Source organism: Narcine bancroftii, chromosome 2, assembly GCF_036971445.1.
Source record: "Narcine bancroftii isolate sNarBan1 chromosome 2, sNarBan1.hap1, whole genome shotgun sequence".
In the NCBI taxonomy this organism is placed as follows: domain Eukaryota; kingdom Metazoa; phylum Chordata; class Chondrichthyes; order Torpediniformes; family Narcinidae; genus Narcine; species Narcine bancroftii.
In genome coordinates, this window is record NC_091470.1 from 25,093,079 (window position 1) to 25,114,976 (window position 21,898).

The 21,898-nt window shown below is 44.8% G+C and overlaps 1 long non-coding RNA gene across 1 annotated transcript; it reads left to right on the forward strand.

Moving 5' to 3' along the window:
• The first annotated feature begins 293 nt into the window (after positions 1-293).
• On the forward strand, positions 294-11,827 carry LOC138752268 (uncharacterized). Its single transcript, XR_011350462.1, has 2 exons — positions 294-440; positions 11,522-11,827. It is a non-coding gene; the product is annotated as an uncharacterized lncRNA (long non-coding RNA).
• The last annotated feature ends 10,071 nt before the right edge of the window (positions 11,828-21,898 follow it).

Below are 21,898 nucleotides of genomic sequence, written 5' to 3' on the forward strand. Positions count from 1 at the left end.
CATTGTAAGCAAGTGGGCTTTAGAGCCCTCCGCATCTACTCCCACCAATAGTATTCCACAGAGTGAGTGGTGGGAGGCATACAAACTGGGATTAAATGAAGAGCTGTCAGACTTGATATCTAATTTGCAATAATGCCATCAGTCTACAGGTTTTGTTCCTGAAACACCCAATCATTCACCCTGACAAACTTAATTAAAACCGCAAATGAGTCACAATGCCATGTTCCATTATGATCACTTCTTGCTATTATCTAGCATAGCATTGCATGTAGATCATGCAGGTGTTTAAAAAGCAGGCTGACTTTACAATCCTTTCAAAAGGAAATTCCTACCATGAGCACTTGCAGCTTGTTGGTGTGGGCAACTGAGGTCTCTTGCTGTGTATGGTCTTAGCTGCTTCTCCAATATTGGCCATTGATGCCAGGAAAGGAAAACCAGAGGTATGTGATCCAGTATTCAGTGCGGGATCAGAGATGTAAAGGGTGAGGAAATTTAAGTTCTTGGGAGTCACTATCTCAGAGGATTTTTCCTGGACCCATCTCACCAATATCATGGTGAAGAAAGCACTTCCTCAGGACTTTGTGGGGGTTTGATATGACATCGGAAACCCTGGCATGTTTCTACAGTTGTTTGGTGGAAAGCAAACGGGCTGCAACACGGTCTTGAATGGGGACACCTGAGCAGAACACCCTGCAGAAGGCAGTGGACACAGGCAAGATCCTCCCCACTGTTTACAGGGAACACTGGCGTCAGAGAGCGGCAGAAATCATCAAACTTCCTTGCCACCCACCACAAGTTCGGCTTCACTGCTACTTTCTGGAAAGCGGCATAGGTGCCCCAAAAAGCGCGCCACCAGGTTCAAGGACAGCTGCTACCCCTCCACCATCTACTCCTCAACAACAAATTTAATCAGAGACTCACTCCTGCACTTTATTTTTTTTCTCTCTCTCTGTATTTCAGTCGGTTTGTTTACAGGTTTACAAGGTTTATATGTATACGCATCTTCTTGAGTACAGGTTGTTGGACTACCAATAAGTGGTAATTCTGCCTTGCCTGCAGTAAAAAGAATCTCAGGGTTATATGGGATGTCACTCTGACAATAAATCTGAACTTTGAACATCACTGAATGTAGTTTCTACTGCAACTGGACAGCAGCTTCATTACCTGAGACTGCCGCTGCAGCATTTTTCGGTCAAAAATGGGTGATATAAATAGGTTTTCCAATGCTGGTTCATTAATTATAAATGCACCATCGTGCAGATGTCATGGATACAGTTCATGACAGAAGCTCTCGCCAGGATTTTGATACTAGCTGATCTGCTGAGTGTATCCAGCCATATATGATTTACTAAATTATGATATTTATCATTGATATGCCGTATCTTTGAAGTACAAAGGTTATGGGGAATCTGGCAGGAAAGTGAAGAGCTGGATCAGAACTAATTGAATGGCTGTATATTCCTACTCCTAGAGTTTTGCATAGGTAGGAAATAGAACCAGGCAGTGTGGGGATGGGAGGTTGGAGGCCATGGGAGGGAGATGACCAGAGGTGATGAGGTTAGAGATAGTACTTGAGATGGAGGTTTGATGTTCTTTGGTGGGGTCCTGCTGACAAGTTAATTAAGAGAAGGTGTTCGAGGGCTGACGACTGACCTTGGCATGGTAGAGTTCGGAGCGCCAGATCACGGCAGCATCAACCTTGTCTGCAGGTTTGACGGTCAGGTTGGGATTGGTGCAGAGAGAGGGGAGGTCAGTAGGAGGTAGAACTGCAGATGGGAAACCATGAGGTGGAGCAGGTGGGGCCTGACAGTGTGGGTGGGTAGGAGTTAGAACCGGGCACTGCAGGGGTCCTCTGCCTATTTGTTCTGAGGTTCTACTGCTGAGATACACTCACACCCATAGAATCATACAGAAAATAGACAGGCCTTTTAATCAACCAGTTCAATAGCACATGCTCCAAAGCCTTCCCTACCTTGGCACTTCTTAAATATTACCATTGACACTACATTTTTCCTCCAGAGGGATACTTCAGTAGTAAGAATTAACTGCAGAACTCGAATCAAAATCTTGTGGAATGTACCTGAGAATAAAGTATTTCAAATAACGGTCGGCTCTGTGACCTTGCCATGCCCCATTGATTACCAATTTGGTGAAGTGTTGTAAGATACTCCAGGAAATCTGCACTGAATGCACTGGCTCACCATGTAGTCACTCACAAGCCATTATTAACATAAAAGGTAGGCTACCTTCAAGGTGCGCTAAAGTGGTCTGAAAGAAGATAGAAAATAATAAAACAAAGAGGATTACTACTGCTTTAACAAGTACTGAAAGACAAGTGCACTTCGGTAAAGTGCCTCTTCTGAGGTGTGTGAGTGAAGCTCGTTTTTGATATTCAGATTTCCCTGCCTACGCAAAGCATTATGGCACATTCTCTTGGCCTGCTTTGTGGGATTAAGTGTATTAAGTGTCTTGTCTTGTCAGCTCCGACAACAATGGTATGAAATAGGTTGCAATTTTCACACAGCTTTTTTTGTCTGTTATTACAGGCAGGTTTAGAGATTTACATAATTCTTTGGGTTTAGGAAGCAAAAGGTTTCTTGATAATGAAGAAAGAGCAAGATTTGAAATTTTTTAACACTTGAAATCTCATATGCTGCTATTACTGTTAATGAGGCATTGCTCAGGGAATCCCAAGCCACTCCAAACATAGGGAAAGATCATCTGTCATCTGAACACACCGAATTGTCACTGATATTTCTAAATTAAAAAAATTTAAATTCAAGCAGGCCCTACCGGCCCATGACTCCGTGCTGACCAAATACCCCAATTAACCTACAAGCCCTGTAGGATTTGAAGGGTGGTGGGGGGTAGGGGAAACTGAAACAAACTCACACAGACACGGGGAGAACACAAAAATTCCTAACGGACATCGCCGGATTCGAACCTGCGTCACTGATGCTGTAATATCATTGCACTAACCGCTACGCCAATTTAGACATACAGCAAGTAGTCAGGCGTGCAATTTTGAGTAAATGGAAAGATAACACTCCACCTACACATACACAATGGCTAAGGGATATTATGCCTTGTTCAACACTAGAAAAAAAGAATCAGATATGCCATCAAATATCAAGTTTCAAAAGATATAGGACCCATTTATGGACTATTATCAAATTCTTAAGAATTAGTTTTGTTCTGGAATTTTGGTACAGAGTTGTACCTTTCCAAGTTGGGGTCACTAGATTTAGACATGTCGACTTTTAACCTTGTTTAGAGGATGGAGTTTTGAAGTTTTTTTCTCTTCTTTTTTTTAGGGTGTTTTTTTTTGTTGTTAAATTTTACTTTATTGTTGCGATTGTGCTCTGGATTTCCTTATCATGAGAATTATTTCTAATTAAAAAAAATCTTGCAGCACATTGTATAATTGTATTGTTTTATTGGTCATACTATAAAATATCAATAAAAATATTTTAAAAAGCAAGACAAACAGCACGATAACTGAACTCTTCCGGCCCCCTGAGCCTAAGCTGCATATAAATACACCAATTAACCCACAAACCCCATACATTTTGAAGGGTGGGAGGAAACTGGAGCATCCAGAAGAAACCCACGCAGGCACGAGGAGAATGTATGAACCCTAGACGATAGTTCTGTAATCTTTGGCTTGGCTTCGCAGATGAAGATTTATGGAGGGGTAATGTCCACGTCTGCTGCAGGCTCGATGGTGGCTGACAAGTCCAATGCGGGACAGGCAGACACGGTTGCAGCGGTTGCAAGGGAAAATTGGTTGGTTGGGGTTGGGTGTTGGGTTTTTCCTCCTTTGTCTTTTGTCAGTGAGGTGGGCTCTGCAGTCTTCTTCAAAGGAGGTTGCTGCCCGCCGAACTGTGAGGCGCCAAGATGCACGGTTTGAGGCGATATCATCCCACTGGCGGTGGTCAATGTGCAGGTACCAAGAGCTTTCTTTAGGCAGTCCTTGTACCTCTTCTTTGGTGCACCTCTGTCAAAGTGGCCAGTGGAGAGCTCGCCATATAACACGATCTTGGGAAGGCGATGGTCCTCCATTCTGGAGACGTGACCTACCCAGCGCAGTTGGATCTTCAGCAGCGTGGATTTGATGCTGTCGGCTTCTGCCATCTCGAGTACTTCGATGTTGGTGATGAAGGTCGCTCCAATGAATGTTGAGGATGGAGCAGAGACAACGCTGGTGGAAGCCGTTGTCATACCCATGATTCGGAGCCGAACAGGAGTGTGGGTATGACAACGGCTCTGTATACGCTAATCTTTGTGAGGTTTTTCAGTTGGTTGTTTTTCCAGACTCTTTTGTGTAGTCTTCCAAAGGCGCTATTTGCCTTGGCGAGTCTGTTGTCCATCTCGTTGTCGATCCTTGCATCCGATGAAATGGTGCAATAGCGTTGTGCTAACTGCCACGCTAATTGTGCTGTCCCTTGTTCTGTTGATTTCATTTAATGCAAAATTTTATGTTACCCCTATGGTATTGCAACAGTTCCTCCTCTACAATTAAATATTGTAAATATTGTTTTAACAGCGGTTAATGGAGGGCTAATGGACATTATTTATTGGATTTACATTAGCCCCTTTCATACTGCCAACCGTCCTAGGGAGCGGGAAAACCTACTAGGCCTGAGGTACCTGGGAGCCTTTCCCTCTGCACCGTGATTTACCTGGTTAATCAGCAACATGGCATTTTAAGGTGGGGCTGGTGTCCTGCCTCAAGTGGTGACAATGCGAGAGCAGTTTGTGCTTTCACACCACCAGAAGGCGATTAGTGAATTAACTTGGCCGGGCTCTGACATTTGCCCCCACCAAGTGTCAGAGCCCGATCGCATTTAACTCACCCTGCCAGGTTGGGACATTTCACACTGCATGATTACCGGGAACTGACCCGCTCAATTAGCCGGTTAATCCACACGGAATCAATCGCCAATGTGAAAGGGGCTAATGTTAGTGCGGCAATTGAGGAAGCCAGATTTGAAGTTAGTGCAGACTCATTCTACATCAGTATAAGGTGAGGGGAGGAAAGTATAGGGGAGAGGTCATCAGTAAGTTTTTCACACAGAGAGTTGTGGGTGCCTGGAATTCATTGCCATTGATGGTGGTGGAGGCTGGTATAATAGGAATATGTAAAAATCTCTTAGACAGGCACATGGATGAATGGAAATTAGAGAGACTGTGAGGTAGGAAAGGTTTTGTTGAGTAGGTTTATATAGGTTGGCACAACATCAGGGACTGAAGGGCCAGTATTCTGCTGTAATCTTCTATGTTCTATCTCAACTGTCTCCATAAATAAATAGAAGGAATACATTTAGGATGATTTGTTTTTAAATGCAGCAGTTTATCACGACCTTCAGTAAAAAGTTCAAAGGATGACTTAGACTGAGGTCCAGGGACTGCTTTCATGTTCTGTCAGATTCTTTTCAAAGCTATTTTTCATATTGTATCCAAATGACCATATTTCACCAAAGACTCTTTGACTGATTCTTCAAATAAAGTTCTTCACCACATATTAACGGTGCTAACCATAAGACCATAAGACATAGGAGCAGAGAGAGGCTATTCTGCCCGAGTCTGTCCCGTCATTTAATCATGAGGTGATCTACTTTTCCACTCAGCCCCATTTCCTGGCCTTCTCGCCATAAACTAGCTAATCAAGAACATCAATCTCTGCCTAAAAATACACCCAATGACCTCCACAAAAGCCCGTGGCAACAAATTCCACAGATTGACCACCCGCTGGCTGAAGAAATTCCTCTGCATCTCTGTTCTAATCAATCCTGAAGTTGTGTCCTCTTGTCCTAGACTCCATCACCATGGAAAACAACATTTCAACATTTGAAATGTTTCAAAGAGATCCCCTTTCATTCTTTTAAATTCCAATGAGTACAGGCCAAGAGGTCAAATGCTCCTCATATGATTTCATTCCTCTGAACCTCCTCTGAACCTTCTCCAATGTCAGCACACATCCTTTTCTTAAATGAGGAGCCAAAAACCGCTCACATGTGTTATAGACCCTCAGCTTCACATCCCTGCACTTATGGCACTTATGTTTTATTCCCCTTCAAATAAATGGCTTCTTTATCACCGACTCAACATCATGTTTAAGTTCAGGCTATCCTGCAGGAGGACTCCCTGTTTCCTTTGCATCTGGGTATTTTCAGTTTTATCTCCATTATAAAAATAGTCTGACCATTTACTTTTTTCTACCCAAGGGCATGACCGCGCACTTTCCGACATTATATTTCATTTGCTACTTCTCTGCCCATTCTCCTAATCTGTCTCAGTCCCTCTGCAGCCTCCCTCTTTTCTCAACACTACCTGTTCCTCCACCTACCTTTGTACCATCTGCAAATTTGGCCACGAAGCAATTCATTCCATAGTCTAAATCATTAATATACAACATAAAAAGAACCAGCCCAAACACTGACCCCTGTGGAACACCACTAGCAACTGGCAGCCAACCAGAATATGATCCCTGCATTCTGGGCTCTCTGCTTCTTGCCAGCCAATGCTCTACTCACTATTATGTTTCCTGTTATATTGTGGGCTCTTATCTTGTTAAGTAGCCTCATGTGCAGCTCCTTGTCAAAGGCCTTCTGAAAATCCAAACACACAACATACACTGCATCTTCTTTATCTTGGTTGCTTGACACTTCTTCAAAGAATTCCAATAGATTTGTCAAGCAAGATTTTCCCTCAGGGGAACCATGCTGGCTTTGGCTAATCTTGTCATGTGCCTCCAAGAACTCCGTAGTCTGATCTTTGACAATCGACTCCCTCATCTTCCCAACCACTGACGGTCAATAATTTCCTTTCTGCTGCCTCAAAAGAGGGATGACATTCACGATTTTCCATTCCTCCAGGATGAGAGCAGAATCTATTGATTCCTGAAACTCCACTACCAATGACTCCATAATATCCACTCCATCTTTCAGAACCCGAGGCTGCAATCCATCTGGTGCAGGAGATTTAACGAGTGTTAGACCATTCAGATTTCTGAGCCCCTTCTTCCTCAAAATAACAACTGGACAAACTTCCTGTCCCTGATACCCTCTGACAACCTGGACACTGCTGGTGTCTTCCACAGTGAAGACTATGCAAAATAATCATTTAGTTCCTCTGCCATCTCCTTGTCTCCAGTGTCATGAAAAAGGAATGGTCATTGTTGGCGTATTGTTGCATTGGAATTGCCCACGGTTGTGTGCTTTCAGCAAGTGACAGAGCAGAATATATGTGTTTTAACTCTTGTGAAATTTTGTTTCATTGTTATTAGTTAAACCATGTTTCAGAACCATTGCACTTAGCTCAGATTTCTACCTCTATTTCTGTACATGGAACTCCTGAGGAAAGCACATCAAAAGGCACATGCTTGGTAATGCTGCAGTACAGGGTACATCACAGTGTTAGAAACTTCAGGTCAGGTCGGGTAGCATCTGCAGAAAGAAAAAGTGTGGGTCTTTTCATGAAGAGCTATGAGAGGCAGGTCATGGCTCATGCTGGCTCCAGCCTCCTCGAAAACCTTGATCTGTTTCAATTTGCAGCAGGCCCGTGGCAAATGCCCTCCACTCAGCCCGAGAACTTCTGAACAGTTTATACCTATGTCAGATGACTATTCCATCGACTGAAGTTCTGCTATCAATGCCACTGTCGGAACCACACGCACTGAGGATTGGAGACCACACCTCCACCACAATCAAGTCAGCTCCCTGCTATACTCCCTGGATACTCCTGAACGTGTTCTACCTCCATCTATAAGTGTTCAAATGATGCACCATTGTAGACCAGCTCTCAAACAACAATGAAATGAAAGGCAGAAGGCAGATAGAGGGTCTAATGGTTAGGTGTCAGTACCACAACCTCTCCCTCGATGTCAGTCAAATTATGAGGTTAGTCAACGTCTTCATTGGAGAGAAGTGGACCTCACTCCCCTTTCTACATTGATGGCAAAGATATGGGAGATAGCTTAGACAGCAACCATGCCAATATGATAGTCAAGGAGGTGCACTTTCTTTGTAGCCTCAGAAAATTTGGCAGGTCCCTGGCTTCCATCAGCAACTTCTACAGATGCGCCATCAAGAGTGTCCTGTCAGAGCTGCTCTGCTCAAAATCACAAGAAACTGCAGAGTTGTGAACATCACACACATCTCCCATTTCTCCATCGACTCTATCGACCACCCATTAATGTCTCTGAAAAGCCATCAATATTCTCCAGGACTCATCCCTGCCACACTGTTGGAAAGAAGATTCAGTAGTGTGCAGTCACTCACCATCAGATTCAACGACAGTTTCTTTCCTGGTACAATCGGACATCTGAACAAACCTCACACGAGTGCAATAATTCTTGTCCTTATTCTGGGCTAATTGATCGCTCTCTGTAATCCTATTCACTGCATTGTGCTTTATTCCACTGTACATATGTATAAATAAACTTGCTGGCAAAGCAACCCTTTTCACCATACCTCAGCACTCATGGCAGCAGATATAAAGCTAAGTTTAAAACTTAAAACTTGAACTTATTCTGATGACCTGAATCTTTAACTGTTTTTCTTTCCACAGACCCCACATGACAGTCTTCGTGATTCCAGTATCTTCTGCTCTTTTCCCAGATCCCCAGCATCTGCACTTTATTTGATTTAAGTTTTGATGCATAAAGTATTTTGACTTATTTATAAGGCACATGATAGGGTGCTATGTGAAAATGCATCAAATTTAAGAGATTCTAAAAAACTTGTCTTCTCTGGATTTCTGAATCAAAGAAAATCCTCCCTACTTTTGTGTTTTAAAAACTTAATTACAGAAGTCATTTCTGGCCATTGCAGCCCAATTACAACTAATTATGCCCAATTAACTTAACAAGCCCATACGCTTTGGGGAGTGGGAGAAAATCCTCGCAGGTCATGGGGAGAACGTTAAAAGCTCCTTACCGTGAAAAATTGAATCTGATTTTACCGAAAGGAATACTTTTGTTACAAGGACAGATATCGACTCATCCGCTTTTCAATAGGACCATATTGAAAATCCTTTATCACTAGGTTATCACTAGGAGACCATTTTTATTCTCTTCACCTGCTTTGGTTTTATTTATCTTGGAACATTTGCTTGATAGCATTTACGAAATAAAGTTTTTGAATTTTTGATTGTCTCCTGGGCGAGTGATCCAGGTTTGTACTAACCTTTGTATAAGGAGTTTCCTGGGCTGTTTCCACTTACTTTTAAAGTTATACCCTCATGTTCTGGCTTTTCCTCTACTAGACAAAACTGTTGCTTTCGCTGTGCCTGTGATGTCTTCACTATGTGCTGTCAACACATCTAAGTGCATGCAATGAATAACATAGAATACAATTAGTTTACGAACAAGGCTGAAAGCTTAATATCCAAGCTACATTTGTCACCCCTTTCAGCTACTGCTCCACATTGACTGTTCCAGTAACCACTGTTATTGTTGCAAAGTCAGTACATCTTATGACTCCCTCATCCAATACAATTACAGAATGTCTATATATGGAAACACGCAACACTTTCTGATGAAACCCTTTAATCACTTAATCAGTTTAACCTACATGTACATCCGATTCTTGAGCATTTTTAAAAGGACAACCTTGAGTCAAATAAACTGTCATTTACAATTGAAAATACAGTGGTGGTGGTTGTTTTTCCAGACTCTTTTGTGTAGTCTTCCAAAGGCACTATTTGCCTTGGTGAGTCTGTTGTCTATCTCGTTGTCGATCCTTGCATCAGATGAAATGGTGCAGCCGAGGTAGGTAAACTGGTTGACCGTTTTGAGTTCTGTGTGCCCGATGGAGATGTGGGGGGGGGGGGGCTGGTAGTCATGGTGGGGAGCTGGCTGATGGAGGACCTCAGTTTTCTTCAGGCTGATTTCCAGGCCAAACATTTTGGCAATTTCCGCAAAACAGGACATCATGTGCTGGAGAGCTGGCTCTGAATGGGCAACTAAAGCGGCCTCATCTGCAAAGAGTAGTTCACGAACAAGTTGCTCTTGTGTCTTGGTGTGAGCTTGCAGGCGCCTCAGATTGAAGAGATTGCCATCCGTGCGGTACCGGATGTAAACAGCATCTTCATTGTTGAGGTCTTTCATGGCTTGTTTCAGCATCATGCTGAAGAAGATAGTAAAGAGGGTTGGTGTGAGGACGGAGCCTTGCTTCACGCCGTTGTCAATGGCTCATTGCTGTATCTGACCCGACCTTGTTGGTTTTGGTGCAGTTGGATAACAATGTTGAGGAACTTGTGGGGGCTAGTATTTGCCAAAGCCCTTTCCTGCTCACGGTGTCGAAGGCTTTGGTGAGGTCAACAAAGGTGATGTAGAGTCCTTTGGTTTGTTTTGTTCTCTGCACACACAAAGATCAGCGTGTACAGAGCTGTTGTCATACCCACGTTCCTATTCGGCTCCGAATCATGGGTCCACTACCGGCATCACCTACGGCTCCTAGAATGCTTCCATCAGCGCTGTCTCCGCTGCATCCTGAACATTAATTAGAGTGACTTCATCTCCAACATCGAAGTACTCAAGATGGCAGAGGCCGACAGCATCGAATCCACGCTGCTGAAGATCAAACTGTGCTGGGTAGGTCACGTTTCCAGAATGGAGGACCATCGCCTTCCCAAGATCGTGTTATACGGCGAGCTCTCCACTGGCCACCGAGACAGAGGTGCACCAAAGAAGAGGTACAAGGATTGTTTAAAGAAATCTCTTGGTGCCTGCCCCATTGACCACCACCAGTGGGCTGATATCGCCTCCAACCGTGCATCTTGACGCCTCACAGTTCGGCAGGCAGCAACCTCCTTTGAAGAAGACCGCAGAGCCCACCTCACTGACAAAAGACAAAGGAGGAAAAACCCAACACCCAACCCCAACCAACCAATGTTCCCTTGCAACTGCTGTAACCGTGCCTGCCTGTCCCACATCGGACTTGTCAGTCACCAACGAGCCTGCAGCAGACGTGGACATTACCCCTCCATAAATCTTTGTCCGTGAAACCAAGCCAAAGAAGAAAGAGCAGTGGTGGGTAGGGAAAAGCTTTACTTCTAATTACAATGGGTGTTAATTTATTGTCATGTACATGGGCAGCACGGTTGGCGTAGCGGTTGGTGCCATGCCTTTACAGCACCAGCGATCATGTCCGGGGTTCGAAACCTGCGCTGTCTGCAAGGAGTTTGTGCGTTCTCCCCGTGTCTGCGTGGGTTTTCCCCGGGGGCTCTGGTTTCCTCCCACCATTCAAAACGTACTGAGGAAGTAGGTTAATTGGGTGTAAATTGGGAAGCACGGACTCGTGGGGACAAAATGGCCTTTTAAAATGCTGTATGTCTGAATTTAATTTGCAATTGTACAATGTACATATGCCCTGAAATTCTTACTTGCTGAAGCTAGACTTGTACCTCATGGAAAAAAAAACTACAATAGTTTACATTAAATTGCAAATAAATAATTAAGACAAAAGATAGATAAATAATATATATTCATAAGTGTTAAAAAATGTAACTTCTACAGGCACATCACTGAAAGCACACTTACAGCATGCGATGGGACCTGCCCGGCTCAAGGTCAGAAGAGCTACAAAAGGTGGTGAATGCAGCTCAGAACATCATGCAAACGTCCCACCCCTTCAGGGACTCCATGAACATCTCCTGTTGCCTACGAATGGCAGCCAACATACTGAAGGGCCCACTGCACCTCAACACATTTCTTCTTCCTGTTTCCATTGGGGAGAAGGCTTAAGAGGGTGAAAAGGACGCAACAATTAGCTTAAAGACGGTTTCTTTCCTGCAGCCATCAATAAATGGACCCATCACATCACTATCATGCTTCATGCGCTTGGTGCTAATTAATTTCAACCCTTTGCCAAGTAAAATGTACTTTTTGTCATAGCTATATAAATGTTGGTGATAGTCTTTCAGTCTGCTCGCAGAAGAACTCTCTATTCTGACTAGCTTATCAGGTATGCAAACTCGATAGGAAAATATATTAACAAAATCAATCAAATTACAGCACAGATGAATTCTATGCTCTGATTTGAATCATCTCTCCGGGCCCAGTAATTTATATTTCTACTGCAGGATAAACAGAAACAACAAGTTGAATGTCTGTATTTCCTTTAAAATACCAAGCAAATCCATGGATGCATCATGGAAGGGAAGATTCTTGGGAGAGTGCAAAGAATATTTGAAACTTGGGGCAAGTTGGAAACTTTGAAAGCTGTGTGTGTTAGGAAATAAGGCATATATCTTAGAGAATCCTTAGGAGCACCTTAGGGGAGGAAAGAGAGTTGGAGAAGTGGAAAAATTCAACAAGGAAATTGTAGAGCTAAGACAGTAAAATGTCACAGGTGGTAGAGCAGCCCCTTTCACAGCTCTGTTGACCCCCAAGTTCAATCCTGACCTGTGTTACTGTCTCTGGGTAATGTTCTCCCTGCACATGCACCTTTCGAAGTTTGATAGAGCATTCAATGAGATGCCAAATCTCCTCAGACTTCTTAAAGGTGCTTGTATGCCTCCATGTTTTGGCTCCAGGACAGGTCTTCTTGATATTTTGACTCCCCGGAATTTGAAGGTTCTAATTGTCTTCACTTCCGTTCGATCAACGTGGACAAGTTCATGCTACCTTGGACTCTCCTTCCTTAAATCAGCAATAGACCCTTTGCTTTTGGTCACAATTAGAGCAAGAATGTTGTTCTCACATCACCCAGCCCAGGTTCACCTTTTGACTCATCTTTTCCAGTTCTTCGGCCAACAATGGTGGTGTTGTCAGCGGATTTCTAGACTGCATGTGGAGCTGAACTTTGCTATTCAGTCATGAGTGTACAGGAAACAGAGAAGGAGAATGAGCCCACAGCCTTGGGCTGCCCCGGTGTTGATGATCAGAGAGGAGGAGATGATGTTGCTAATTCAGTCTGAACGGGGTCTACCGAAGAGGAAGTCCAGGATTCAGTGATAGGGGGAAGAACTAAGGCCCAGATTCTTTAGTTTAGTCATATGCTTTATTGGTGTTGAACCAGAGTCAACTTCAGATGAGTTCTAATCATGGGCATGAGGGTAACTGCAGGTGGGTTGGGGGTGGGGAGGGGGGCAGGGAGAGGAAGCAGGCAGAAACTGCCATTCGAGAACTCACTCAGCGGTGGGTAGGGGATTCCTCCTCCGTCTGTCGTGCCATTACACTTCCCCCTCCCTCTATTGCTTTAGACAAGCACACATGCTTATAGAGCATGGAGACAAAGCCGCGTGATTCATTTTGGTGACACCCCCTCTGATGGTGTCACCAGGTGCGGTCTGCAACCCCCGAGTGATGCTAGTGTCACAGGTGGATGGGGGGGGCACAATAATTCATTTGGAGTGGGGGATTGCCCACAAATTCCCCCCCCACCCCCGACACCAACCTTGCGTTGAACACCAGGCTCTAGTCAATGAACGACAGTCTTGATTTTCCACTTGTTTGGATTGCATTTGCCTTGTTTTTGTCAACAGAATGCACCTGGGTGATTTTCCATCTTGTATGGATGCCAGTGTTGTTACTACATTAGAGCAGCTGGGCAGGAGATGTAGTTAGTTCTGGAATGCCAACTTTCAGCACCAAGGCTGAAATGTTGTCTGGCCTTGCAGCTTCGGTTGTACCCAACGCAGTTTAACCAGTTCCAAATTGAACAGAATTAACTCAATTGGCTGAAAATTTTATGTTTAATTTTTGTCTTTTGGACTTAACTAAGCTGGAAACACTATTTTCTCAACCCCCCACCCCAAAACACACACACACACACACACACACACACACACACACACACACACACACACACACACACACACACACACACACACACACACACACACACACACACACACACACACACAGGGGGGCACGTGCACTAGGGCTCAGCCACAAAAACATGCACACTCCTACCTTGTGGTCTTTGCTCAGAGAGGAAACATGCTTCAATAAGCTGGTAATTTGTATCAGCAAGAATCATCTCCCATGTGTTTTTTTTTGGGTCACGATGCCACTCCCCCCTACCGGGCCGACATGGTCAGAGCTTGTCGGAGTAGTGCAGGGCAGATTTGGAGCAGACTCTGTTGACAAGCAGAACAGAAAGCCAAAAACTAAAGAGGATGAAGCAGGTTGGGAGAAGAACTGTCCAGGAACAGAGGCCAGGAAAAGGATCAGTGAGCCAATGAGATGTTTGCCTAATGTGGCTGTCACAGATATTGTACATCTGACTGCTTCTGGGTTCGGTTCCGGTAATTATCATCGTAAGGTGTGCTTTCAAATGGCTTCAGATTCATTTCCATCACTTTTAAATCTGATTATAATCTTTCATGTACAGAATTTTTGATTTTTTTACATAAAGCACATCAATGTTGGTGGTTAACAGAAATTAGAATGTAGTCAAGCCCATCTTGAAATGCCAGACATGGGAAAGCAAGTCTATTGCTTTCCCATGTCTGACATCAGACTGTGGGGTTGTTCTGGTAAACTGCAGCTCCCCAGTCCAATTCCTTCCTGCTCAGCAATAGATTTTGCAGGAGGCATACACTCATGGGCTATCAGGAAAGAAGCAGCAGTGTCCCAAAAAACCACACCACCGCACAGCTGCACATGTGGGTTGCAGTAGGCACGTTGGCCTAGATTAAGACGTGAAGGTAGACAAGCAGACATATTCTAAGGGAAAACACATATATATGTTGTGCTCAAGCTATATATTAACTGGAACCATGGCACCTGTGTGATTCTGGACCACTCAATACTCCTTAAACAGTTTAATTTGTCATATGAATGTGAGATCACACACCAGCAAATTCAATGACAGTTCCTTTCCCATTGTCGTCAGGCTCCTGAATGAACCTCATACCAATATTATGTTGCCTTTGTTCTATACAAACTGGCCTCTCCTTGCATCTTTGGACTTCTGTACTGTTTTACTTGCTGTACAATCTACGGGACATCTATCAGGACTGCTTGCTAAATAAACTTCGGTACATGGGACAGTAAATTTGCACTTGATATACTTGTTGCTTGGAGTGGGCTATGATAATGGAAACTTGCTGAATGTACCCAGTTAGCAAGCACCGCAGTAGAATTAGTTTAGCAAGGACTAGATGGGCTGAAGGGCCTGTTTCTGTGCTGTAGGGTTCTATTGGTCTAATATTTGAAGAACTTGAGTGGCAGTCCAAGGCTGGACTTTACCATAAGTATTTACCTTTCGTTCCATGAATAGTTCAGTCAAACAGGATTGTACCCATTCTGGTTGCATCAATGAACATTTATTCTTAGGCTGTAAATGAGTGTCCAGACTTACATGCTAAATCCATGGATTTTTTGTATTCCCCATTTCCCCTCACTTTAAGTTATTGCTCACCTAATGGGAGAGAAAAATGTTTAATCATACTTTGGACTTCTCCAAGAAAGGAATATGAGCATGGTTTGATCAATCATTACACAGCTATCTGTGAATTTCCATTCTGTAAAACGAATGGCAGGATTCCTAAACGTTTGTTAGCTGTTGTGAGAATACATCATTATAGAATTAACACTGAAGCCCTCTTTCAATTTTCCCCAAGAAGGTCAGTCCATGTCTTTGATGTCACCATAACTTTCACAGGCGATGTAAACCTATCAAGTCAACTTTATTATTATCTAATTGCATAAGTACAAGGTGACGATACAGCATTATCTGGTCTTTGGTGCAACACACACAGATTACAAACCAGACATAACACATATACAGGCAAACAATACATATGCAGAACAAGGATTCATAGATGTATACAAATAAATAAATGTTATTTCGTGAATACAAAAGTCTCGGATAGTTAAGTGTGAGCAGTTCCTTTGGTCGTTCAGCGTTCTCACTGCTTGTGGGAAGAAGCTGTTCCTCAGCCTGGTGGTGTTGGCTCTGATACTCCTAGATCTCTCTCTTTCCCAACAGGAGCATCTGAAAGATGGTGTGTGCAGGGTGGAAGGGTCCTCAATGATTTTGAGACTCCTCTTCAGGCAGCGATCCCAGTAGATCACATTGATGGGGGGGAGGAGGGGGAGCAGAGGAGTCCTCTTTGCCACTCTTATGATCCTGTGGATTGACCTCTGAACTATTTCTTTGCAATAACCGTACCACACTGTGATGCAGCCGTGCAGGACGTTCTCAATAGAGCTCCAATAGAAGGTTGACTTAATGCTGGCTGGTAGCCCTGCTCGCTTCAGTCTTTTGTTGCACCTTCCTGACAAGTGAAGATGTTGTGTATCCATGATAGGTCACTAGTCAAGTGAACTCCAAGGAACTTGGTGCTTGCCACTCCCTCTACTACAGAGTTGTTGATGTGTCTTGGAGGGTGGTCCTTCCTGGTCCTTCTGAAGTCCACGATCATCTCCTTCGCCTTGTCCACATTGAAAATCGGGTTGTTTCTCTCACACCACCTTTTCCCTGTAGTGCGGCTCATCTTTGTTGCTGATGAGGCCAACATCTGTTGTGCCACATGCAAACTTGATGACACTGCTGGAGTTGGATCTGGCGAAGCAGGCATAGGTCAGTGGCTTGAACAGGAGTGGGCCGAGCACTCAGCCCTCAGCGTGATGGGTCTCGATGTTCTCACTTCAGTCTCTACTGTTCATCATTCGTCAGCCCAAAGACCTCCCTATCCTTTTTGGAAAGATGCACAAAGCTGGTTCTGCTAGGTTGTAAAATTCAGAAGAACCTGGGTCCCTATGATCCACCTTTCTTTTTTTTCTTTGGCTTGGCTTCGCGGACGAAGATTTATGGAGGGGGTAAAAAATCCACGTCAGCTGCAGGCTCGTTTGTGGATGACCAGTCCGATGCGGGACAGGCAGACACGGTTGCAGCGGTTGCAAGGGAAAATTGGTTGGTTGGGGTTGGGTGTTGGGTTTTTCCTCCTTTGCCTTTTGTCAGTGAGGTGGGCTCTGCGGTCTTCTTCAAAGGAGGCTGCTGCCCGCCAAACTGTGAGGCGCCAAGATGCACGGTTTGAGGCGTTATCAGCCCACTGGCGGTGGTCAATGTGGCAGGCACCAAGAGATTTCTTTAGGCAGTCCTTGTACCTTTTCTTTGGTGCACCTCTGTCACGGTGGCCAGTGGAGAGCTCGCCATATAATACGATCTTGGGAAGGCGATGGTCCTCCATTCTGGAGACGTGACCCATCCAGCGCAGCTGGTTCTTCATAAGCGTGGACTCGATGCTGTCGACCTCTGCCATCTCGAGTACTTCGACGTTAGGGGTGTAAGCGCTCCAATGGATGTTGAGGATGGAGCGGAGACAACGCTGGTGGAAGCGTTCTAGGAGCCGTAGGTGGTGCCGGTAGAGGACCCATGATTCGGAGCCGAACAGGAGTGTGGGTATGACAACGGCTCTGTATACGCTTATCTTTGTGAGGTTTTTCAGTTGGTTGTTTTTCCAGACTCTTTTGTGTAGTCTTCCAAAGGCGCTATTTGCCTTGGCGAGTCTGTTGTCTATCTCATTGTCGATCCTTGCATCTGATGAAATGGTGCAGCCGAGATAGGTAAACTGGTTGACCGTTTTGAGTTTTGTGTGCCCGATGGAGATGTGGGGGGGCTGGTAGTCATGGTGGGGAGCTGGCTGATGGAGGACCTCAGTTTTCTTCAGGCTGACTTCCAGGCCAAACATTTTGGCAGTTTCCGCAAAGCAGGACGTCAAGCGCTGAAGAGCTGGCTCTGAATGGGCAACTAAAGCGGCATCATCTGCAAAGAGTAGTTCACGGACAAGTTTCTCTTGTGTCTTGGTGTGAGCTTGCAGGCGCCTCAGATTGAAGAGACTGCCATCCGTGCGGTACCGGATGTAAACAGCGTCTTCATTGTTGGGGTCTTTCATGGCTTGGTTCAGCAACATGCTGAAGAAGATTGAAAAGAGGGTTGGTGCGAGAACACAGCCTTGCTTCACGCCATTGTTAATGGAGAAGGGTTCAGAGAGCTCATTGCTGTATCTGACCCGACCTTGTTGGTTTTCGTGCAGTTGGATAATCATGTTGAGGAACTTTGGGGGACATCCGATGCGCTCTAGTATTTGCCAAAGCCCTTTCCTGCTCACGGTGTCGAAGGCTTTGGTGAGGTCAACAAAGGTGATGTAGAGTCCTTTGTTTTGTTCTCTGCACTTTTCTTGGAGCTGTCTGAGGGCAAAGACCATGTCAGTGGTTCCTCTGTTTACTGCACAGAAAAAGGCCATATACATACTGAAATTAAAGTTCCTGCCTTTGCTAATCTCATTTGCCAGCACTTGGTTTGTGGCCTTCCAATCCACTGGTGATTGAAGTGCTCATCTTTTCTTTCTTTTCTTTGGCTTGGCTTCGCGGACGAAGATTTATGGAGGGGGTAAAAGTCCACGTCAGCTGCAGGCTCGTTTGTGGCTGACAAGTCCGATGCGGGACAGGCAGACACGGTTGCAGCGGAAAAATGGTTGGTTGGGGTTGGGTGTTGGGTTTTTCCTCCTTTGCCTTTTGTCAGTGAGGTGGGCTCTGCGGTCTTCTTCAAAGGAGGTTGCTGCCCGCCAAACTGTGAGGCGCCAAGATGCACGGTTTGAGGCGATATCAGCCCACTGGCGGTGGTCAATGTGGCAGGCACCAAGAGATTTCTTTAGGCAGTCCTTGTACCTTTCCTTTGGTGCACCTCTGTCACGGTGGCCAGTGGAGAGCTCGCCATATAACACGATCTACATACTTCTTATATCCGCAATCACCACTCACTCAGAAAGTGCATTCTCGAGTCCAGTTACCTTCTGGGTGAGAAAGTTGCTTCTCAGGTTGCCTCTAAATTTCTAACCCCTTAATTAGAGATATTTAAAAGACTTTTGGATATTAAAAAAATAGGAGGATATGAGTGTGAGATCGGGAAGGGTTAGATTGATGCTAGGCCAGCACAAGATTTTTAAATTTAAATTTAGACATCTAGCATGGTAACAGAAATAATACGTGAAAGTCTGCAGACACCATGGTTGAAGTACAGACTCAATGCTGAAGAAAATCAGGTCAAACAGCATTCTTTATATAGCAAAGATAAGGGTGCAGAACCAAAGTTTTGGGCTTGAGCCCTTCATCAAGGTATGAGCAGAGGTAAAATCCAACTAAGGAGTCGAAATTCAGTTTCCTAAATAAATTGGAATGAAAAGGTTAATCTTAGAACAGCGATCTTAGAGGAGACCGGGTGGGAGAAAGCCAAGATCAAGATCATGATTCAATTTATTAGCATTGTAATAAAACATTGTCGTATTACGACAATGGGAGGAAGGTCATGTTTGACCAATCTGATTAAATTTTTTGAAGAGGTGACTAGGAATGTGGATGAGGGTCGCGCAGTGGATGTTGTCTATATGGACTTCAGTAAGGCCTTCGATAAGGTACCACATGGAAGGTTAGTTAGGAAGGTGCAGTCTTTAGGTATAAATTTTGAGATAGTCAAATGGATTGAACATTGGCTGAAAGGAAGAGGCCAGAGAGTGGTAGTGGATAATTGTCTGTCAGGTTGGAGGCCAGTGACCAGTGGTGTGCCTCAAGGATCTGTATTGGGCCCATTGTTGTTCGTTATATACATTAATGATCTAGATGATGGGGTGGTGAATTGGATTAGTAAATATGCAGACGATACTAAGATAGGTGGAATAGTGGATAATGAAGAAGGTTTTCAAGGATTGCAGAGGGATTTGGGCTGCTTAGAAAAGTGGGCTGAAAAATGGCAGATGGAATTTAATGCTGATAAGTGTGAGGTGCTTCATTTTGGTAAGAAGAATCAGAATAGGACATACGTGGTAAATGGGAGAGCATTGAGGAATACAGAAGAGCAGAAAGATTTAGGAGTGACGGTACATCGTTCCCTGAAGGTAGAAACTCACGTGAATAGGGTGGTGAAGAAGGCTTTTAGTATGCTGGCCTTTATCAATCATTGCATGGAATATAGGAGTTGGGAGGTGATGTTGAGATTGTATAAGACGTTGGTGCGGCCTAATTTGGAGTTCTGTGTGCAGTTCTGGTCGCCTAATTATAGGAAGGATATAAACAGAGTGGAGAGAGTGCAGAGAAGGTTTACCAGAATGTTGCCTAGGTTTAAGCATCTGGAGTATGGGGAGAGATTGGACAGATTGGGTCTTTATTCTTTGGAGCGTAGAAGGTTGAGAGGGGATTTGATAGAAGTATTTAAGATTATGAAAGGGATAGACAGAATGGATGTGGATAGACTATTTCCGTTAAGAGGAGGAAAGTTTAAAACAAGAGGACATGAGTTAAGAATTAAGGGGCAGAGGTTTAGAGGTAACATGAGGGGGAACTTCTTTACTCAGAGAGTGGTAGCTGTGTGGAATGATCTTCCGGGAGAAATAGTGGCGGCGGTGTCAATTGTATTATTTAAGAAAAGGTTGGACAGGTATATGGATGAGAAGAAGATGGAGGGTTATGGGCATTGTGCAGGGAGGTGGGATTAGAAAGAGGTGTTTGGTTCGGTGCGGACTAGAAGGGCCTAATGGCCTGTTTCCGTGCTGTAATTGTTATGTTATGTTATGTTACATGAAATTTCATTTTGCCTGATGCAAGGGTGACAGATTCGCCACTGGCAGGAATTGCCTAAGCGCCTCTTACAGTCACAAAGAGAGAGAAACAAAGGAGAATCCCCCCAGAGTCATCGAGTGTCCGTAGATTCGCCTCCAGTGCTCCCGCAGCCCTCACAGCCACACAGAGTCCAGTCCAAACCATTGGCAACCTGAGTTCCAGATTCAAACCTCTGACACAGCGCCCTTCAGCTAGTTCGAACCAGTCTCCAGCAGTCAGCAGCCTGGCGTGAGTCTCCCAACAGCAGTCTCCAGCAGCCCCCAGCTTCCGCTAGTCCTTCGGCCGCAGAGCCCACTGACTTTTCTGCTACCGTGGTCACCGTCCCCGCAGGTCGTCTCCTCCACTTCTCCTTCTCAGATGGGGGTGATCTTCCCATCCTCTGGTGCCCTGCTCCAGCCATCCGCTTCCCCTGAGTCTGCAGCCACTTGTGGCTGGTGCCGATTAATATGCACCGCCATGTTGGGCGCAGACCTGCGGTAGCGAGATTTCAAATAATATCACCGTCATCTCCGTCAACAGGCCATTTAAAGCCTGTGTGGAACTGGCGGCAGTCGACTGGGTGGCTGGACCCCATGGGAGAGCTGCATCTCGGCTCCCTCGCTCCCCGTAGGCGCACACCAAACGGCACCAATGTCGCTACAGCACTACAGCAGCTCCAGCGACATCGCCATCTTGTAATTAATTGTCTATTGGTAACGAATTGGCATGGTCTAGATAGCTAAGGTTTGTAATATATGGTTTGTTGCTAATTTGGTGCTAACAGAAGTCAAGATTCAGAATAAAAGAGTGGGAGGGGGATGGTGATGGCAGGCTAGGAGATGATAGGTGATACTCTATGATGGCCAGAGTGTTGTATTGTAATGGATAAATATTGGGAGAATTTGGTAAGATTTAGAGTAGCCCATTCAGAGCCAGCTCTTCAGCGCTTGACGTCCTGTTTTGCGGAAACTGCCAAAATGTTTGGCCTGGAAGTCAGCCTGAAGAAAACTGAGGTCCTCCATCAGCCAGCTCCCCACCATGACTACCAGCCCCCCCACATCTCCATTGGGCACACAAAACTCAAAACGGTCAACCAGTTTACCCATCTCGGCTGCACCATTTCATCAGATGCAAGGATCGACAATGAGATAGACAACAGACTCGCCAAGGCAAATAGTGCCTTTGGAAGACTACACAAAAGAGTCTGGAAAAACAACCAACTGAAAAACCTCACAAAGGTAAGCATATACAGAGCCGTTGTCATACCCACACTCCTGTTTGGCTCCGAATCATGGGTCCTCTACCGGCATCACCTACAGCTCCTAGAACGCTTCCACCAGCGTTGTC